The sequence below is a fragment of the Phyllobates terribilis genome, unplaced genomic scaffold (assembly GCF_046119375.1).
Source record: "Phyllobates terribilis strain yellow unplaced genomic scaffold, ASM4611937v1 Scaffold_3__8_contigs__length_932513732, whole genome shotgun sequence".
Classification (NCBI taxonomy): Eukaryota; Metazoa; Chordata; class Amphibia; order Anura; family Dendrobatidae; genus Phyllobates; species Phyllobates terribilis.
Genome location: NW_027362763.1, coordinates 12,090,692 through 12,104,735, shown reverse-complemented (window position 1 = coordinate 12,104,735; position 14,044 = coordinate 12,090,692).

Here is a 14,044-nt window from a genome sequence, read left to right as displayed (position 1 = left end):
CAGTGGTTTGCTGCCTCAGATCCTGGCGTGCAGTAGTTTGTTGCCTCAGTTCCTGGTGTGCAGTGGTTTGCTGCCTCAGTTCCTTGTGTGCAGTGGTTTGCTGCCTCAGTTCCTGGTGTGCAGTGGTTTGCTGCCTCAGATCCTGGCGTGCAGTGGTTTGCTGCCTCAGGTCCTGGTGTGCAGTAGTTTGTTGCCTCAGGTCCTGGTGTACAGTAGTTTGTTGCCTCAGGTCCTGGTGTGCAGTAGTTTGCTGCCTCAGTTCCTGGTGTGCAGTGGTTTGCTGCCTCAGATCCTGGCGTGCAGTGGTTTGTTGCCTCAGGTCCTGGTGTGCAGTAGTTTGTTGCCTCAGATCCTGGTATACAGTGGTTTGCTGCCTCAGGTCCTGGTGTGCAGTGGTTTGCTGCCTCAGGTCCTGGTGTGCAGTAGTTTGTTGCCTCAGATCCTGGTATACAGTGGTTTGCTGCCTCAGGTCCTGGTGTGCAGTGGTTTGCTGCCTCAGATCCTGGCGTGCAGTGGTTTGCTGCCTCAGGTCCTGGTGTGCAGTAGTTTGTTGCCTCAGATCCTGGTATACAGTGGTTTGCTGTCTCAGGTCCTGGTGTGCAGTGGTTTGCTGCCTCAGGTCCTGGTGTGCAGTAGTTTGTTGCCTCAGATCCTGGTATACAGTGGTTTGCTGCCTCAGGTCCTGGTGTGCAGTGGTTTGCTGCCTCAGATCCTGGCGTGCAGTGGTTTGCTGCCTCAGGTCCTGGTGTGCAGTAGTTTGTTGCCTCAGATCCTGGTTTACAGTGGTTTGCTGCCTCAGATCCTGGCGTGCAGTGGTTTGCTGCCTCAGGTCCTGGTGTGCAGTAGTTTGTTGCCTCAGGTCCTGGTGTGCAGTAGTTTGCTGCCTCAGTTCCTGGTGTGCAGTGGTTTGCTGCCTCAGATCCTGGCGTGCAGTGGTTTGCTGCCTCAGGTCCTGGTGTGCAGTAGTTTGTTGCCTCAGATCCTGGTATACAGTGGTTTGCTGCCTCAGGTCCTGGTGTGCAGTGGTTTGCTGCCTCAGGTCCTGGTGTGCAGTAGTTTGTTGCCTCAGATCCTGGTATACAGTGGTTTTCTGCCTCAGGTCCTGGTGTGCAGTGGTTTGCTGCCTCAGATCCTGGCGTGCAGTGGTTTGCTGCCTCAGGTCCTGGTGTGCAGTAGTTTGTTGCCTCAGATCCTGGTATACAGTGGTTTGCTGCCTCAGGTCCTGGTGTGCAGTGGTTTGCTGCCTCAGGTCCTGCTGTGCAGTAGTTTGTTGCCTCAGATCCTGGTATACAGTGGTTTGCTGCCTCAGGTCCTGGTTTGCAGTGGTTTGCTGCCTCAGATCCTGGCGTGCAGTGGTTTGCTGCCTCAGGTCCTGGTGTGCAGTAGATTGTTGCCTCAGATCCTGGTATACAGTGGTTTGCTGCCTCAGATCCTGGCGTGCAGTGGTTTGCTGCCTCAGGTCCTGGTGTGCAGTAGTTTGTTGCCTCAGGTCCTGGTGTGCAGTAGTTTGCTGCCTCAGTTCCTGGTGTGCAGTGGTTTGCTGCCTCAGATCCTGGCGTGCAGTGGTTTGCTGCCTCAGGTCCTGGTGTGCAGTAGTTTGTTGCCTCAGGTCCTGGTGTGCAGTAGTTTGCTGCCTCAGTTCCTGGTGTGCAGTGGTTTGCTGCCTCAGGTCCTGGTGTGCAGTAGTTTGTTGCCTCAGGTCCTGGTGTGCAGTAGTTTGTTGCCTCAGGTCCTGGTATACAGTGGTTTGCTGCCTCAGATCCTGGCGTGCAGTGGTTTGCTGCCTCAGGTAATGGTGTGCAGTAGTTTGTTGCCTCAGGTCCTGGTGTGCAGTAGTTTGCTGCCTCAGATCCTGGTATACAGTGGTTTGCTGCCTCAGATCCTGGCGTGCAGTGGTTTGCTGCCTCAGGTCCTGGTGTGCAGTAGTTTGTTGCCTCAGGTCCTGGTGTGCAGTAGTTTGCTGCCTCAGTTCCTGGTGTGCAGTGGTTTGCTGCCTCAGGTCCTGGTGTGCAGTAGTTTGTTGCCTCAGGTCCTGGTGTGCAGTAGTTTGCTGCCTCAGGTCCTGGTGTGCAGTAGTTTGCTGCCTCAGATCCTGGCGTGCAGTGGTTTGCTGCCTCAGGTCCTGGTGTGCAGTAGTTTGTTGCCTCAGATCCTGGTATACAGTGGTTTGCTGCCTCAGGTCCTGGTGTGCAGTGGTTTGCTGCCTCAGATCCTGGCGTGCAGTGGTTTGCTGCCTCAGATCCTGGCGTGCAGTAGTTTGTTGCCTCAGTTCCTGGTGTGCAGTGTTTTGCTGCCTCAGTTCCTGGTGTGCAGTGGTTTGCTGCCTCAGATCCTGGCGCGCAGTGGTTTGCTGCCTCAGGTCCTGGTGTGCAGTAGTTTGCTGCCTCAGGTCCTGGTGTACAGTAGTTTGCTGCCTCAGGTCCTGGTGTGCAACAGTTTGCTGCCACAGTTCCTGGTGTGCAGTAGTTTGCTGCCTCAGGTCCTGGTGTGCAGTAATTTGCTGCCTCAGTTCCTGGTGTGCAGTAATTTGCTGCCTCATTTCCTGGTGTGCAGTGATTTGCTGCCTCACGTCCTGGTGTGCAGTAGTTTGTTGCTTCAGTTCCTGGTGTGCAGTAGTTTGCTGCCTCAGGTCCTGGTGTGCAGTGGTTTGCTGCCTCAGGTCCTGGTGTGCAGTAGTTTGCTGCCTCAGGTCCTGGTGTACAGTAGTTTGCTGCCTCAGGTCCTGGTGTGCAACAGTTTGCTGCCACAGTTATTGGTGTGCAGTAGTTTGCTGCCTCAGGTCCTGGTGTGCAGTAGTTTGCTGCCTCAGTTCCTGGTGTGCAGTAATTTGCTGCCTCATTTCCTGGTGTGCAGTGATTTGCTGCCTCACGTCCTGGTGTGCAGTAGTTTGCTGCCTCAGATCCTAGTGTGCAGTGGTTTGCTGCTTCAGGTCCTGGTGTGCAGTGGTTTGCTGCCTCAGGTCCTGGTGTGCAGTGGTTTGCTGCCTCAGGTCCTGGTGTAGAGTAGTTTGCTGCCTCAGTTCCTGGTGTGCAGTGGTTTGCTGCCTCAGATCCTGGCGTGCAGTGGATTGCTGCCTCAGGTCCTGGTGTGCAGTAGTTTGTTTCCTCAGTTCCTGGTGTGCAGTGGTTTGCTGCCTCAGGTCCTGGTGTGCAGTAGTTTGCTGCCTCAGTTCCTGGTGTGCAGTGGTTTGCTGCCTCAGTTCCTGGTGTGCAGTGGTTTGCTGCCTCAGTTCCTGGTGTGCAGTGGTTTGCTGCCTCAGATCCTGGCGTGCAGTGGTTTGCTGCCTCAGATCCTGGCGTGCAGTAGTTTGCTGCCTCAGGTCCTGGTGTGCAGTGGTTTGCTGCCTCAGGTCCTGGTGTACAGTAGTTTGCTGCCTCAGTTACTGGTGTGCAGTGGTTTGCTGCCTCAGGTCCTGGCGTGCAGTAGTTTGCTGCCTCAGGTCCTCGTGTGCAGTGGTTTGTTGCCTCAGGTCCTGGTGTGCAGTAGTTTGCTGCCTCAGTTCCTGGTGTGCAGTGGTTTGCTGCCTCAGGTCCTGGTGTGCAGTAGTTTGTTGCCTCAGATCCTGGTATACAGTGGTTTGCTGCCTCAGGTCCTGGTGTGCAGTGGTTTGCTGCCTCAGGTCCTGCTGTGCAGTAGTTTGTTGCCTCAGATCCTGGTATACAGTGGTTTGCTGCCTCAGGTCCTGGTTTGCAGTGGTTTGCTGCCTCAGATCCTGGCGTGCAGTGGTTTGCTGCCTCAGGTCCTGGTGTGCAGTAGATTGTTGCCTCAGATCCTGGTATACAGTGGTTTGCTGCCTCAGATCCTGGCGTGCAGTGGTTTGCTGCCTCAGGTCCTGGTGTGCAGTAGTTTGTTGCCTCAGGTCCTGGTGTGCAGTAGTTTGCTGCCTCAGTTCCTGGTGTGCAGTGGTTTGCTGCCTCAGATCCTGGCGTGCAGTGGTTTGCTGCCTCAGGTCCTGGTGTGCAGTAGTTTGTTGCCTCAGGTCCTGGTGTGCAGTAGTTTGCTGCCTCAGTTCCTGGTGTGCAGTGGTTTGCTGCCTCAGGTCCTGGTGTGCAGTAGTTTGTTGCCTCAGGTCCTGGTGTGCAGTAGTTTGTTGCCTCAGGTCCTGGTATACAGTGGTTTGCTGCCTCAGATCCTGGCGTGCAGTGGTTTGCTGCCTCAGGTAATGGTGTGCAGTAGTTTGTTGCCTCAGGTCCTGGTGTGCAGTAGTTTGCTGCCTCAGATCCTGGTATACAGTGGTTTGCTGCCTCAGATCCTGGCGTGCAGTGGTTTGCTGCCTCAGGTCCTGGTGTGCAGTAGTTTGTTGCCTCAGGTCCTGGTGTGCAGTAGTTTGCTGCCTCAGTTCCTGGTGTGCAGTGGTTTGCTGCCTCAGGTCCTGGTGTGCAGTAGTTTGTTGCCTCAGGTCCTGGTGTGCAGTAGTTTGCTGCCTCAGGTCCTGGTGTGCAGTAGTTTGCTGCCTCAGATCCTGGCGTGCAGTGGTTTGCTGCCTCAGGTCCTGGTGTGCAGTAGTTTGTTGCCTCAGATCCTGGTATACAGTGGTTTGCTGCCTCAGGTCCTGGTGTACAGTGGTTTGCTGCCTCAGATCCTGGCGTGCAGTGGTTTGCTGCCTCAGATCCTGGCGTGCAGTAGTTTGTTGCCTCAGTTCCTGGTGTGCAGTGTTTTGCTGCCTCAGTTCCTGGTGTGCAGTGGTTTGCTGCCTCAGATCCTGGCGCGCAGTGGTTTGCTGCCTCAGGTCCTGGTGTGCAGTAGTTTGCTGCCTCAGGTCCTGGTGTACAGTAGTTTGCTGCCTCAGGTCCTGGTGTGCAACAGTTTGCTGCCACAGTTCCTGGTGTGCAGTAGTTTGCTGCCTCAGGTCCTGGTGTGCAGTAATTTGCTGCCTCAGTTCCTGGTGTGCAGTAATTTGCTGCCTCATTTCCTGGTGTGCAGTGATTTGCTGCCTCACGTCCTGGTGTGCAGTAGTTTGTTGCTTCAGTTCCTGGTGTGCAGTAGTTTGCTGCCTCAGGTCCTGGTGTGCAGTGGTTTGCTGCCTCAGGTCCTGGTGTGCAGTAGTTTGCTGCCTCAGGTCCTGGTGTACAGTAGTTTGCTGCCTCAGGTCCTGGTGTGCAACAGTTTGCTGCCACAGTTATTGGTGTGCAGTAGTTTGCTGCCTCAGGTCCTGGTGTGCAGTAGTTTGCTGCCTCAGTTCCTGGTGTGCAGTAATTTGCTGCCTCATTTCCTGGTGTGCAGTGATTTGCTGCCTCACGTCCTGGTGTGCAGTAGTTTGCTGCCTCAGATCCTAGTGTGCAGTGGTTTGCTGCTTCAGGTCCTGGTGTGCAGTGGTTTGCTGCCTCAGGTCCTGGTGTGCAGTGGTTTGCTGCCTCAGGTCCTGGTGTAGAGTAGTTTGCTGCCTCAGTTCCTGGTGTGCAGTGGTTTGCTGCCTCAGATCCTGGCGTGCAGTGGATTGCTGCCTCAGGTCCTGGTGTGCAGTAGTTTGTTTCCTCAGTTCCTGGTGTGCAGTGGTTTGCTGCCTCAGGTCCTGGTGTGCAGTAGTTTGCTGCCTCAGTTCCTGGTGTGCAGTGGTTTGCTGCCTCAGTTCCTGGTGTGCAGTGGTTTGCTGCCTCAGTTCCTGGTGTGCAGTGGTTTGCTGCCTCAGATCCTGGCGTGCAGTGGTTTGCTGCCTCAGATCCTGGCGTGCAGTAGTTTGCTGCCTCAGGTCCTGGTGTGCAGTGGTTTGCTGCCTCAGGTCCTGGTGTACAGTAGTTTGCTGCCTCAGTTACTGGTGTGCAGTGGTTTGCTGCCTCAGGTCCTGGCGTGCAGTAGTTTGCTGCCTCAGGTCCTCGTGTGCAGTGGTTTGCTGCCTCAGGTCCTGGTGTACAGTAGTTTGCTGCCTCAGTTACTGGTGTGCAGTGGTTTGCTGCCTCAGATCCTAGTGTGCAGTGGTTTGCTGCTTCAGGTCCTGGTGTGCAGTGGTTTGCTGCCTCAGTTCCTGGTGTGCAGTGGTTTGCTGCCTCAGTTCCTGGTGTGCAGTGGTTTGCTGCCTCAGATCCTGGCGTGCAGTGGTTTGCTGCCTCAGATCCTGGCGTGCAGTAGTTTGCTGCCTCAGGTCCTGGTGTACAGTGGTTTGCTGCCTCAGGTCCTGGTGTACAGTAGTTTGCTGCCTCAGTTACTGGTGTGCAGTAGTTTGCTGCCTCAGGTCCTAGTGTGCAGTAATTTGCTGCCTCAGTTCCTGGTGTGCAGTAGTTTGCTGCCTCAGTTCCTGGTGTGCAGTAATTTGCTGCCTCACTTCCTGGTGTGCAGTGATTTGCTGCCTCACGTCCTGGTGTGCAGTAGTTTGCTGCCTCAGATCCTAGTGTGCAGTGATTTGCAGCCTCAGGTCCTGATGTACAGTGGTTTGCTGCCTCTGGTCCTGGTGTGCAGTGGTTTGCTGCCTCAGTTCCTGGTGTGCAGTAGTTTGCTGCCTCAGATCCTAGTGTGCAGTGATTTGCTGCCTCAGGTCCTGGTGTGCAGTAGTGTGCTGCCTCTGGTCCTGGTGTGCAGTGGTTTGCTGCCTCAGGTCCTGGTGTACAGTAGTTTGCTGCCTCAGTTCCTGGTGTGCAGTGGTTTCCTGTCTCAGATCCTGGTGTGCAGTAGTTTGCTCTCTCAGATCCTGGTGTGCAGTAGTTTGCTGCCTTAGATCCTGGTGTGCAGTAGTTTGGTGCCTCTGTTCCTGGTGTGCAGTAGTTTGCTGCCTCAGATCCTGGTGTGCAGTCGTTTGCTTCCTCAGGTCCTGGTGTGCAGTAGTTTGCTGCCTCAGATCCTGGTGTGCAGTAGTTAGCTGCCTCAGGTCCTGGTGTGCAGTAATTTGCTGCCTCAGGTCCTGGTGTGCAGTGATTTGCTGCCTCAGATCCTGGTGTGCAGTGGTTTGTTGACTCAGATCCTGGTGTGCAGTGATTTGCTGCCTCTGCTCCTGGTGTGCAGTGGTTTGCTGCCTCAGATCCTAGTGTGCAGTAGTTTGCTGCCTCAGTTACTGGTGTGCAGTAGTTTGCTGCCTCAGATCCTGGTGTGCAGTGATTTGCTGCCTCAGATCCTGGTGTGCAGTGGTTTGCTGCCTCAGGTCCTGGTGTACAGTGATTTGCTGCCTCAGTTTCTGGTGTGCAGTAGTATTCCTGCCTCTGGTCCTTGTGTGCAGTGGTTTGCTGCCTCAGGTCCTGGTGTGCAGTGGTTTGCTGTCTCAGGTCCTGGTGTGTAGTGGTTTGCTGCCTCAGGTCCAGGAGTACAGTGGTTTGCTCCCTCAGGTCCTGGTGTGCAGTGATTTGCTCCCTCCGGTCCTGGTGTGCAGTGATTTGCTGCCTCATGTCGTGGTGTGCAGTAGTTTGCTGCCTCAGTTCCTGGTGTGCAGTGGTTTGTTGCCTCAGATCCTGTTGTGCAGTAGTTTGTTGCCTCAGTTCCTGGTGTGCAGTGATTTGCTGCCTCAGATCCTGGTGTGCAGTGGTTTGCTGCCTAAGGTCCTGGTGTGCAGTTATTTGCTGCCTCATGTCCTGGTGTGCAATGGTTTGTTGCCTCAGGTCCTGGCGTGCTGTAGTTTGTTGCCTCAGATCCTGGTATGCAGTGGTTTGCTGCCTCAGGTACTGGTGTGCAGTGATTTGCTGCCTCATGTCCTGGTGTGCAGTGATTTGCTCCCTCAGGTCCTGGTGTGCAGTGGTTTGCTGCCTCAGGTCCTGGTGTGCAGTAGTTTGCTGCCTCAGTTCCTGGTGTGCAGTAGTTTGCTGCCTCAGATCCTGGTGTGCAGTGGTTTGCTGCCTCAGATCCTGGTGTGCAGTAGTTTGCTGCCTCAGATCCTGGTGTGCAGTGGTTTGCTGCTTCTGGTACTGCTGTGCAGTGGTTTGCTGCCTCAGGTCCTGGTGTGCAGTGGTTTGCTGCCTCAGGTCCTGGTGTAGAGTAGTTTGCTGCCTCAGTTCCTGGTGTGCAGTGGTTTGCTGCCTCAGATCCTGGCGTGCAGTGGTTTGCTGCCTCAGGTCCTGGTGTGCAGTAGTTTGTTTCCTCAGTTCCTGGTGTGCAGTGGTTTGCTGCCTCAGGTCCTGGTGTGCAGTAGTTTGCTGCCTCAGTTCCTGGTGTGCAGTGGTTTGCTGCCTCAGTTCCTGGTGTGCAGTGGTTTGCTGCCTCAGATCCTGGCGTGCAGTGGTTTGCTGCCTCAGATCCTGGCGTGCAGTAGTTTGCTGCCTCAGGTCCTGGTGTGCAGTAGTTTGCTGCCTCAGGTCCTGGTGTACAGTAGTTTGCTGCCTCAGGTCCTGGTGTACAGTAGTTTGCTGCCTCAGTTACTGGTGTGCAGTAGTTTGCTGCCTCAGGTCCTGGTGTGCAGTAATTTGCTGCCTCAGTTCCTGGTGTGCAGTAGTTTGCTGCCTCAGTTCCTGGTGTGCAGTAATTTGCTGCCTCACTTCCTGGTGTGCAGTGATTTGCTGCCTCACGTCCTGGTGTGCAGTAGTTTGCTGCCTCAGATCCTAGTGTGCAGTGATTTGCAGCCTCAGGTCCTGATGTACAGTGGTTTGCTGCCTCTGGTCCTGGTGTGCAGTGGTTTGCTGCCTCAGGTCCTGGTGTGCAGTAGTTTGCTGCCTCAGATCCTAGTGTGCAGTGATTTGCTGCCTCAGGTCCTGGTGTGCAGTAGTGTGCTGCCTCTGGTCCTGGTGTGCAGTGGTTTGCTGCCTCAGGTCCTGGTGTACAGTAGTTTGCTGCCTCAGTTCCTGGTGTGCAGTGGTTTGCTGTCTCAGATCCTAGTGTGCAGTAGTTTGCTCTCTCAGATCCTGGTGTGCAGTAGTTTGCTGCCTTAGATCCTGGTGTGCAGTAGTTTGGTGCCTCTGTTCCTGGTGTGCAGTAGTTTGCTGCCTCAGATCCTGGTGTGCAGTGGTTTGCTTCCTCAGGTCCTGGTGTGCAGTGATTTGCTGCCTCAGATCCTGGTGTGCAGTAGTTTGCTGCCTCAGATCCTGGTGTGCAGTAGTTAGCTGCCTCAGGTCCTGGTGTGCAGTAATTTGCTGCCTCAGGTCCTGGTGTGCAGTGATTTGCTGCCTCAGATCCTGGTGTGCAGTGGTTTGTTGACTCAGATCCTGGTGTGCAGTGATTTGCTGCCTCTGATCCTGGTGTGCAGTGGTTTGCTGCCTCAGGTCCTGGTGTGCAGTGGTTTGCTGCCTCAGTTCCTGGGGTGCAGCGGTTTGCTGTCTCAGGTCCTGGTGTGCAGTGGTTTGCTGCCTCAGGTCCTGGTGTACAGTGATTTGCTGCCTCAGTTCCTGGTGTGCAGTGGTTTGCTGCCTCAGGTCCTGGTGTGCAGTTGTATTCCTGCCTCTGGTCCTTGTGTGCAGTGGTTTGCTTCCTCAGGTCCTGGTGTGCAGTGGTTTGCTGTCTCAGGTCCTGGTGTGTAGTGGTTTGCTGCCTCAGGTCCAGGTGTACAGTGGTTTGCTCCCTCAGGTCCTGGTGTGCAGTGATTTGCTCCCTCCGGTCCTGGTGTGCAGTGATTTGCTGCCTCAGGTCGTGGTGTGCAGTAGTTTGCTGCCTCAGTTCCTGGTGTGCAGTGGTTTTTTGCCTCAGATCCTGTTGTGCAGTAGTTTGTTGCCTCAGTTCCTGGTGTGCAGTGATTTGCTGCCTCAGATCCTGGTGTGCAGTGGTTTGCTGCCTAAGGTTCTGGTGTGCAGTTATTTGCTGCCTCATGTCCTGGTGTGCAGTGATTTGCTGCCTCAGATCCTGGTGTGCTGTAGTTTGTTGCCTCAGATACTGGTATGCAGTGGTTTGCTGCCTCAGGTACTGGTGTGCAGTGATTTGCTGCCTCATGTCCTGGTGTGCAGTGATTTGCTGCCTCAGGTACTGGTGTGCAGTGATTTGCTGCCTCATGTCCTGGTGTGCAGTGATTTGCTGCCTCAGATCCTGGTGTGCAGTGATTTGCTGCCTCAGGTCCTGGTGTGCAGTAGTTTGCTGCCTCAGATCCTGGTGTGCAGTAGTTAGCTGCCTCAGGTCCTGGTGTGCAGTGGTTTGTTGCCTCAGATCCTGGTGTGCAGTGATTTGCTGCCTCTGATCCTGGTGTGCAGTGGTTTGCTGCCTCAGGTCCTGGTGTGTAGTGGTTTGCTGCCTCAGTTCCTGGTGTGCAGTGGTTTGCTGCTTGAGTTCCTGGTGTGCAGTGATTTGCTGCCTTAGGTCCTGGTGTGCAGTCGTTTGCAGCCTCAGGTCCTGGTGTGCAGTGGTTTGCTGCCTCAGATCCTGGTGTGCAGTGATTTGCTGCCTCAGTTCCTGGTGTGCAGTGATTGGCTGCCACAGGTCCTGGTGTGCAGTAGTTTGCTGCCTCAGTTCCTGGTGTGAAGTAGTTTGCTGCCTCAGGTCCTGGTGTGCAGTAGTTTGCTGCCTCAGTTCCTGGTGTGCAGTGGTTTGCTGCCTCAGATCCTGGTGTGCAGTAGTTTGCTGCCTCAGATCCTGGTGTGCAATAGTTTGTTGCCTCAGATCCTGGTGTGCAGTGATTTGCTGCCTCAGATCCTAGTGTGCAGTGGTTTGCTGCCTCAGGTCCTGGTGTGCAGTGGTTTGCTGCCTCAGGTCCTGGTGTGCAGTGGTTTGCTGCCTCAGGTCCTGGTGTAGAGTAGTTTGCTGCCTCAGTTCCTGGTGTGCAGTGGTTTGCTGCCTCAGATCCTGGCGTGCAGTGGTTTGCTGTCTCAGGTCCTGGTGTGCAGTAGTTTGTTGCCTCAGTTCCTGGTGTGCAGTGGTTTGCTGCCTCAGGTCCTGGTGTGCAGTAGTTTGCTGCCTCAGTTCCTGGTGTGCAGTGGTTTGCTGCCTCAGTTCCTGGTGTGCAGTGGTTTGCTGCCTCAGTTCCTGGTGTGCAGTGGTTTGCTGCCTCAGATCCTGGCGTGCAGTGGTTTGCTGCCTCAGATCCTGGCGTGCAGTAGTTTGTTGCCTCAGTTCCTGGTGTGCAGTGGTTTGCTGCCTCAGGTCCTGGTGTACAGTAGTTTGCTGCCTCAGGTCCTGGTGTACAGTAGTTTGCTGCCTCAGTTCCTGGTGTGCAGTAGTTTGCTGCCTCAGGTCCTGGTGTGCAGTAATTTGCTGCCTCAGTTCCTGGTGTGCAGTAGTTTGCTGCCTCAGTTCCTGGTGTGCAGTAATTTGCTGCCTCATTTCCTGGTGTGCAGTGATTTGCTGCCTCACGTCCTGGTGTGCAGTAGTTTGCAGCCTCAGATCCTAGTGTGCAGTGATTTGCTGCCTCAGGTCCTGGTGTGCAGTAGTTTGCCGCCTCAGATCCTAGTGTGCAGTGATTTGCTGCCTCAGGTCCTGGTGTGCAGTAGTTTGCTGCCTCAGTTCCTGGTGTGCAGTAATTTGCTGCCTCATTTCCTGGTGTGCAGTGATTTGCTGCCTCACGTCCTGGTGTGCAGTAGTTTGCTGCCTCAGATCCTGGTGTGCAGTGGTTTGCTGCCTCAGGTCCTGGTGTGCAGTGGTTTGCTGCCTCAGGTCCTGGTGTACAGTAGTTTGCTGCCTCAGTTCCTGGTGTGCAGTGGTTTGCTGTCTCAGATCCTGGTGTGCAGTAGTTTGCTCTCTCAGATCCTGGTGTGCAGTAGTTTGGTGCCTCTGTTCCTGGTGTGCAGTAGTTTGCTGCCTCAGATCCTGGTGTGCAGTGATTTGCTGCCTCAGGTCCTGGTGTGCAGTAGTTTGCTGCCTCAGGTCCTGGTGTGCAGTGATTTGCTGCCTCAGGTCCTGGTGTGCAGTAGTTTGCTGCCTCAGATCATGGTGTGCAGTAGTTAGCTGCCTCAGGTCCTGGTGTGCAGTAATTTGCTGCCTCAGGTCCTGGTGTGCAGTAGTTTGCTGCCTCAGGTCCTGGTGTGCAGTAGTTTGATGCCTCAGATCCTGGTGTGCAGTAATTTGCTGCCTCAGATCCTGGTGTGCAGTAGTTAGCTGCCTCAGGTCCTGGTGTGCAGTAATTTGCTGCCTCAGGTCCTGGTGTGCAGTAGTTTGCTGCCTCAGATCCTGGTGTGCAGTAGTTTGCTGCCTCAGATCCTGGTGTGCAGTAGTTTGTTGCCTCAGATCCTGGTGTGCAGTGATTTGCTGCCTCTGATTCTGGTGTGCAGTGGTTTGTTGCCTCAGATCCTGGTGTGCAGTGATTTGCTGCCTCTGATCCTGGTGTGCAGTAATTTGCTGCCTCAGGTCCTGGTGTGCAGTAGTTTGCTGCCTCAGTTCCTGGTGTGCAGTGATTTGCTGCCTCAGTTCCTGGTGTCCAGTAGTTTGCTGCCTCAGATCCTGGTGTGCAGTGATTTGCTGCCTCAGGTCCTGGTGTGCAGTGATTTGCTGCCTCAGGTCCTGGTGTGCAGTGATTTGCTGCCTCAGGTCCTGGTGTGCAGTGATTTGCTGCCTCAGGTCCTGGTGTGCAGTGATTTGCTGCCTCAGTTCCTGGTGTGCAGTAGTTTGCTGCCTCAGGTCCTGGTGTGTAGTGGTTTGCTGCCTCAGTTCCTGGTGTGCAGTGGTTTGCTGCCTCAGTTCCTGGGGTGCAGCGGTTTGCTGTCTCAGGTCCTGGTGTGCAGTGGTTTGCTGCCTCAGGTCCTGGTGTACAGTGATTTGCTGCCTCAGGTCCTGGTGTGCAGTGATTCGCTGTCTCAGGTCCTGGTGTGCAGTAGTTTGTTGCCTCAGTTCCTGGTGTGCAGTGGTTTGTTGCCTCAGATCCTGGTGTGCAGTAAATTGCAGCCTCAGGTCCTGGTGTGCAGTGATTTGCTGCCTAAGGTCCTGGTGTGCAGTGATTTGCTGCCTCAGATCCTGGTGTGCAGTGGTTTGCTGCCTCAGTTCCTGGGGTGCAGTGGTTTGCTGTCTCAGGTCCTGGTGTGCAGTGATTTGCTGCCTCAGGTCCTGGTGTGTAGTGGTTTGCTGCCTCAGTTCCTGGTGTGCAGTGGTTTGCTGCCTCAGTTCCTGGTGTGCAGTGGTTTGTTGCCTCAGATCCTGGTGTGCAGTAAATTGCTGCCTCAGGTCCTGGTGTGCAGTGATTTGCTGCCTCAGTTCCTGGGGTGCAATGGTTTGCTGCCTCAGTTCCTGGTGTGCAGTGATTTGCTGCCTCAGTTCCTGGTGTGCAGTAGTTTGCTGCCTCAGATCCTTGTGTGCAGTGGCTTGGTGCCTCAGGTCCTGGTGTGCAGTGGTTTGCTGCCTCAGTTCCTGGGGTGCAGTGGTTTGCTGCCTCAGTTCCTGGGGTGCAGTGGTTTGCTGTCTCAGATCCTGGTGTTCTGTAGTTTGCTGCCTCAGTTCCTGGGGTGCAGTGGTTTGCTGCCTCAGTTCCTGGTGTGCAGTGGTTTGCTGTCTCAGATCCTGGTGTTCTGTAGTTTGCTGTCTCAGATCCTGGTGTGCAGTGGTTTGCTGCGTCAGGTCCTGGTGTGTAGTGGTTTGCTGCCTCAGATCCTGGTGTGCCGTAGTTTGCTGTCTCAGATCCTGGTGTGCAGTAGTTTGCTGCCTCAGGTCCTGGTGTGCAGTAGTTTGCTGCCTCAGTTCCTGGTGTGCAGTGGTTTGCTGCCTCAGTTCCAGGTGTGCAGTGGTTTGCTGCCTCAGATCCTGGTGTGCAGTGATTTGCTGCCTCAGTTCCTGGTGTGCAGTGAATTGCTGCCTCAGTTCCTGGTGTGCAGTGGTTTGCTGCCTCAGTTCCTGGTGTGCAGTGGCTTGGTGCCTCAGGTCCTGATGTGCAGTGATTTGCTGCCAATTGTTTTACATGTCTTTAGTCCCACCAGGACTTGCAGGTTTGCCTAACTCTCCACAGAGGAGGTTCCAGTCATGCTCCCAGTAATTCAGGTGGGTCAAAGCAACAACCAAGAAGACCATAGATGGTTTAGTGCACAGCAGGCACTCGTAGCTAGTGGGAGCCCCTCATATCATCACTGGTTTCCAACAAGAGGATTCTTCCATGGTGCGAGATGGCAGATGGCAGTCAACCTTCAGATTATGCATTCATGTCTGTGTCCAAATGTGAGAACGATGGAAAAATGCAAGAGCGCAATAGGGTCTTATCCAATTAATAAGTGTACATTACATAAAAAGTATTAAAGACTGCTCACCTAGTAGGGTTGTGTGGGACACGACACCTATAAAGCCTGGACTCCCGAGGCTG